This window comes from Dromiciops gliroides, chromosome 3 (genome assembly GCF_019393635.1).
Source record: "Dromiciops gliroides isolate mDroGli1 chromosome 3, mDroGli1.pri, whole genome shotgun sequence".
In the NCBI taxonomy this organism is placed as follows: domain Eukaryota; kingdom Metazoa; phylum Chordata; class Mammalia; order Microbiotheria; family Microbiotheriidae; genus Dromiciops; species Dromiciops gliroides.
In genome coordinates, this window is record NC_057863.1 from 450,356,036 (window position 1) to 450,362,176 (window position 6,141).

The 6,141-nt window shown below is 37.3% G+C and overlaps 1 protein-coding gene across 2 annotated transcripts in view; it reads right to left on the minus strand.

Moving 5' to 3' along the window:
• SCN2A (sodium voltage-gated channel alpha subunit 2) overlaps nucleotides 1-5,691 on the minus strand; it is a 165,206-nt gene extending 159,515 nt beyond the window's left edge. For both annotated transcript variants that reach the window (XM_043997571.1, XM_043997573.1), the window contains exon 1: nucleotides 5,457-5,691. The gene's annotated coding sequence lies outside the window, so the exon portion shown is untranslated. The remainder of the gene's footprint in view (nucleotides 1-5,456) is intronic.
• Nucleotides 5,692-6,141: the final 450 nt, after the last annotated feature.

Genomic DNA, 6,141 nt, shown 5'->3' on the forward strand with positions numbered 1-6,141 from the left:
TCTGACCAAGTCATTGAGAATACAGACGGGTATTTAATGGACTGTAGTACTCTCAAAAACATGGGCTATTTTGGGGAAGGGCACATCTCAATTCTGACTCCAAGTTATATCACTGAATCCAACAATTTCATGAAAGACAAGGTATTCTCACAGTCAAGTAGACCAAACATTGATCAGAATTTGCTATAAATCTCTGAAGTGAAATAGGCAAAAAAAACCAAGAAGTAACAATAGGGGAGTAGATTTGAATCAAAGACAAATTATGTGTCTTTCACTTCCAGAAGTGAATCCAACTCTGTCACCAAGTCTGACCTATTTACCCTCCTCATTAGAAATAGCTGGGATACTTGTTGGATGTATAGAAAGATATGTTAGTGACCATCTTCACAGTCACCCAAGTTCACAGCTTGAGAATCTTCATTCTTCTTCACTTTCTCTTTTTCTCTCATTTTCTCTATTTCTTCATTCTCACTTCATTTTCACTGTTGGAAAGTCTTGTCAATTCTACAACATTTATTATATCCATCACCTCTTTGCAGGACTTATTCATCACCTTTTGGTGGGATTGTTAGACTAATCTTCACATTGTTCTCCCTGAATCTGATCTTTCACCTTTGAGATCCACCCTCAACATAACTGACAAATTGTTCTTCTTTGTGTCATGAACCCTTTTGGCAGTCAGGTGAAACCTATCAGAAGAATGTTTTAAAATGCATAAAATAAAATATATAGTATTACAAAAGAAACCAATTATACTGAAATAGTTATGAACTTTTTAAGTGTACTAATCTCAAGTTAAGAACGCTTGGTCTATGCAGTCCCAGAGTTTTTAAGTAGAAATTTATAATGTATGTAAAATAGAAACCTATAAGACCCCCTATTTCCAAAACAATGGTAGTAATTACTTGATTATTGTTTCAAGAGCAAGAAGGAGAATAGAGAAAAATAAAAATAAGAGGAAAGATACCTTTGGCAAAATGGCAAAATGCCTGTGTTGAGTGGGCCTGAGTGTCCCAGGGGAAGGCTGCACGGAATGTGAAGCATGTTTTGAGTTTGGTGAGAGATAGTGACTTTATATGAATTATTACATACTCACCAATAAGTGTAGCTGAGCTCCAAGGTAGTATTCTAAAACTGAGTAGAATAATTTCTGGGATGAGGGATTTGAATTGAATTCAATTGAAGATGCCTAGAGGTTGGGTAAATGAAGAGCTTCTGAGAGTCTAGTAAACCTAATAGTAGAAGAGAGTAGGAAATGACAGCTGGGAAAATCACAAAGAGTAGTGCAAAAAATAGGAGAAAGCTTTTGATGGGATTTTCTTTACTTTCCTCTATGTAACTAGTGGTAAAAGTGCTAATGGGGATATGGGAAAGAAGCAAAAGGCTTGAATAATTAAATCACACTTGGGCCAATCACTGCTTAAATAATCAAGAGGCTAGATATTATATGCAACAGAAATATGCTGATCTAATTCATTGTCAATTTTAACTGATATCTTTTTTTCCAAGGTCACTTCAAATAGAAAATTAATGCTTGTAAGAATATACATGAAATCTCACATTCAAAAGTAATATTACATAAACTATAAGCTGGTTGAAGTATATTTAGTAAGGATATATTAGGGAAATCCATTGGGTTCCTTGGAAGATGGCATCAGCCAAGCTATTTGTTTTTTCTAAGGAATTAACTGAAATTATTAGAAGAGGTGTTTTACCTTAAAGATGACTACATTTTGTTTTGGATTTGTCCGTTTGTTTGGTTTTGATCTAGACCTGTGTCTTTATCTGTATCTGAAATTCTCATTGTGGAAACACCCTACCCCCCATTGTAGACTGGCAACTTGGCAACTCATCTCTATCTTATAACTCATAGAGTGTTCCTTGAGTCACTGAGAATTTGTGATATAAAAAGCTAAGACTTGAATCGAGATATTTCTGACTAGAACTAAGCCTCTATCTGATTGGCTATACTACCTTTTCCTTGCTATGCTAAGAAATGAGTCTTAAATCCCTTCTTTAAATACAAGAGCAGGCATACCCTTATGGTATTAAAAACAAAACAGGAAGACAGCCTCAGAGGCAATAAAGAGGATGATTTTAGAGCATGAGTTTTTTTCATTAGAATGGTATAGGAAAAGTATAGAGACTCTTATTCTCATTGTTTTTATTATCTGGCATGAGTGGTGAGTGATTAAGGATCTGCCAATCCATCTTTCACACATAACATCAGAATATCAGGAGCATGCATTAACTTCTTCTAAGAAGGGCAAACAGACACAGGGATCCATGGATCCCATAGTTATAGTGAATATCCTCAAAGTTACTATTTCTATTTTCTTGGAAACCTTAGTGATATCATGCTATTTATATGGTACAATGGTAAGAATGCTAGACTTGGGAATCAAGAAAGACCTTTGCTGGATGTTGTTTACAACACCTACAAGCTATGTGATTATGGATATGTCACCTAAGCTCTCTTTTAAGGTCATAATTAAATCTGGAAGGAGCCTCCTGAATCCTAGGCCAATTGACTCTCCTCTACACCAAAAGCAATGCTATGAGACTCTAAGTTGCAGTGAAGGTGCTGGTATGCCTTGATAGAGGAAGTTCCTCACCAGGAGATCCTCTTAACTATTAAATCCTAGGTCCAGAAACAAAATATATGTGCAATCCTGGCAACATGATTAAAGTCATCACTGATCTGAACACCCATTTTGTTGATATTGTAAATAATAATAATTTTCATTTTTTGATGCTTTATGGCTATGAAGTATTTGATGTATTATCTGAGATTCATATTGGAGTATTTGCATACTAGTCTCCTCATTGGTAGAATGAATGAGATGACTCAGTGCTGTCTGCCTGCCAGAGAGGCAGAGCTGGCATGAGAGCTTGGGAGAGGAGACATTTTTTCTTCCTTCTTGCTTTGAGAGAGGACACATATAGTTACAGACTCTCTTCAGGGAGAGCCCAGGAAAGAGAGAAAACAGACTTTGAAAGACATACATGTAAGAGAAAGCCAGCTCCTCAAAATGGCCCTGATTTCTACTTGTTTTTTTTCTTAAAGACTGGAGAATTTCCCCTTGGAAATTTCCTTGGCCTTTCTCTTTTGATTGAACTAAAATATCTTGCTCCCAGTGGAAAACCTCACTGACTTTTTATATTTTGTAGTTTATTCTAATCTGCATGACTTCCTAGATTTCTGTTTGTTATCTTCTTAGATAAATGGGTTTACTCACTATTCACTATTTGTGATAGTCTTTTGTATAAATAGCATTCAATGGAAAGGGGTTAAACCTTCAGAAACATAATCTTAAGTAGACTGAATCTAAGGAAAAATCATTTCCCTAGACCAGGGTGATAATATTTAGAGGAGCAGATAGATCTAATTATAATCTGATACCCCTTCTCTCAGACTATAACAGCACAGCCAACCTCAAGGCCCTCTTCTCTTCCTGCTCCCCATCTAGACAAGAAAAAAGTTTCCCTTAAAGAGGCATGAGCAAGATCTCAGAGATATACTAATTCCTCCCCACAAGTTTCATTTAGACAACCTATGTGAAGATATACATAACCTATATAGGCAACATCATCCCCTTTACATATTCAATATCTTATTTGACCCTCTCAACCCTGTGAAATAGTTAACGTAAATATTATACCCAATTTAAAGATGAAGTAACAGATGTTCACAGAGATTACATGACTTGACCAAAGTTACACAGTTGGTAAGTGGCAGGACCAAGACTTCAAACCCAAGTCTTCTTATGGACTACTGACAGAGAGTTCAGCTAGAATACACTATACATAAGAGAAGGAACAGACGCTAAATAAAATAAAATTGACATTTATTTCTAGGCACACACCTCCAGACAGGCAGGCACATGTGAGAGGTAAAATAAGTCACTGTTATACATATAGTAGTCACTTAATACATGTTTGCTGAATGTAACTGAATAAAAAGTAAGCAAGATTTCAGACTTGACCCTGCAGGTCATATCTCTCTTTAGGCTCAGATTTCTCATTCATAAAATGAAGAAGAACTAAATGGTTTCAGATGTCTCTGCACTTTCAAAATCCTGTGGTGCTAATGAACTGCCATATGTAAATAAGACATATTTTTCAGGTTAAAAACTCTTTTTATGAGTGGGCCTAGTATTACACTATAAAATCCATTCATTCCCTCAAAGATCTGGTAACCACTGATACATTAAGTAGAGAGGCAATGCCTGTGTTAGACATGTTCTGATTCTCCTCCATTACCCCTCCCCCAACCATTTTTTCCTTTAGAAGTCAGTGAGGCATCTCTAAAAACCTAAGAAAATAATTTAAAAGATTTTTTAACATCCACCTTTTATTTTATGCAATCCTTGACTGATGGCTTTGAAATACAGTATCTCTACCTTGCCTTCTCCTTATCCTTTTTGTAGCTGGAAAACATATTTTCCAAAGCAAAAAATCAAGATGAAGAGAAGTCAGGGCGTTGTATGCAACTGCCACCTACTGAGTCATTCTGCTCTTTAGCACAGCTAATATCACGTGACCAAAAAAGAATGTCAAAATGTGATGCACCTTATTCAATCTCAATGTTTTAAATGGACAAAGCCCTAACACCCCAAGCCACTTAGAACCATAGAAAGGACTTGAGCCTTTACATGATACCTGATGGTTTCCTATATAAATTCCATTCGTTTAACCCTCACAACCACCCTGGGAGGCAGCTTCTGCGGTATCATCTCCCAGGTTGTTGTTTTTTTTTTTTTAACTCCTTACAGAATTCATCCATTTCCAGGGTGAAAATGACTCATTTTTTTCATAAAACAATCCACAGCACAAAGCCAATCTGTCAACAATTAGATTTATGCCTAGAATTTATTTTTAAGCTCTCTGGCCTGTGTGGTCCCCCCCCCATGTGTCTTGAAAATGGTGGAGAGAAGCTGCACCCCCGTGAAACGCTCGCCTTCAGCAACCCCACTGCCATGTTCACCAGTCTCTCTCCTGCTCTACAACCCCCAGGGACGATAGATATTCCATTCGTGAAGAAGCCTGCCTCATTTAATTTACCAGGGTTTTTTTTTTTTTTTTAAATGCATTACCTCCAGAAGGCATACAAATACGGACACAGATGGCCTCTTAAAGCTGAAAGGCAAGTGAAAGATTAAAAGCCAGGATCACAATTTCAGAGCCAATTTCAGCCATGAGAGGGAGAAATTATATATACATATATAATATATATTTATGTATACACACAAACATATATATGTGTAGATATATATACATATAAAAATAAATATAATAAAACCATGCAGACCAGTCACAATAGTGCTCCTGATCCCCCACCCCCACCCCCCAGTCTCAAGGGAAAATGCAGGAATGGGATTTTATGAAGAATTAATATGTACATAAATAGGAATTAGAGACAGGCTGAGATTTTTTAAAAAATAATGTTGGCTTACCTGGAAGAGAATTGTAAGTCTCTGCACAAGGGAGGCCAGGATCCATAGGTGGGTGGAAGGAAGGTGATCGTCTTTCCAATGCAGCTGTTGAGATGTTTGAGCAGAGGAGATGCTAAAAGCTTACATTCATTCTGGGCTCACTGGAGGGAGAAAATAACAAAGGGGCCCCTGCAGCATCGTCCCTGCTTCTGCCTCAGCTTCCTGTTCTGACACACTCTATGGGAGCCGGCTATTAGGAAACAGCGTGTTTAAAAAAAAAAAAATGAAGTCCGCACCTTACATGTTATCGCCATCTGCTGGCTAGTGGAGAGAAGGGCCTAATTAGTATCTGGCTTAGAGGGATGGCACTATATTCTGCCTAGAACTACCTAGAGGTTTAAAGGGAATTTTGAGTAGGGAGTTCTAATATAAACGTTGCTTTAAAAAAAGCACAATAATTATTTGATTTGGGGTACTGAGTAGATATGTATATTATACTTTTCCAGATTTTTTTAGACATTACTCTTCTTCATGCATGCCATGGTACAAACAAACCAGTCTTCCTCCCCAACCTCCCTCCCCCCAACTACCCCTGCCCCTTTTCCTTCCTTACCTATCCTATTCCATCTCCTCTTTGCCTCCACACTGGCTATATTCGTCATTCCCGGAAATCACTCCTGTATCATTCCACCTCTTAGAATCCCTA